Raw genomic sequence first — 468 nt, 5'->3', positions numbered from 1 at the left:
GGGGGAATTTCTGCCCCGCCGCAGCTTCTGCCCTCCGACGCCTTCTCACCGCTCCGCTCCCCGGCAGCTGCCTTCTCCTGCCCCGCTCAATCCTCGCTCAGCCAGCGGTGGATTCCGCTCCTTCTCACCCCACAGCAACCGTAGTTCCCCCTCCCGCGTTTCGTGCCTCATTGTGGTTGAGCCCAAGATGGCGCCTCCCTCCAGTCTATTAAGGTGGGGTTCGACCGAACCACTTTTCGGGAAGCGCAAAGCGGGAGGCGCCGTGATGTTTAACGGCGCAGACGTAGCGTGAGGCCTTCCTGCGTTTTCAACAGCTCAGTATATTTCCCTATGCAGCGCTAGGCGGAAGGTGACAGGACAGCACACTGACTCAAAACCTGCCTGCCGCCCCCCTAAAAACCTTCCACCATGCGCTCGCCCGAAGGCTGGCGGTGCCCGCGTGGGCGCTACCAACCTCGTGCAGAGGGG

The sequence above is a fragment of the Egretta garzetta genome, unplaced genomic scaffold (genome assembly GCF_000687185.1).
Source record: "Egretta garzetta isolate BGI_Z169 unplaced genomic scaffold, ASM68718v1 scaffold299, whole genome shotgun sequence".
In the NCBI taxonomy this organism is placed as follows: Eukaryota; Metazoa; Chordata; class Aves; order Pelecaniformes; family Ardeidae; genus Egretta; species Egretta garzetta.
Note: the sequence above shows the minus strand (reverse complement) of the source record.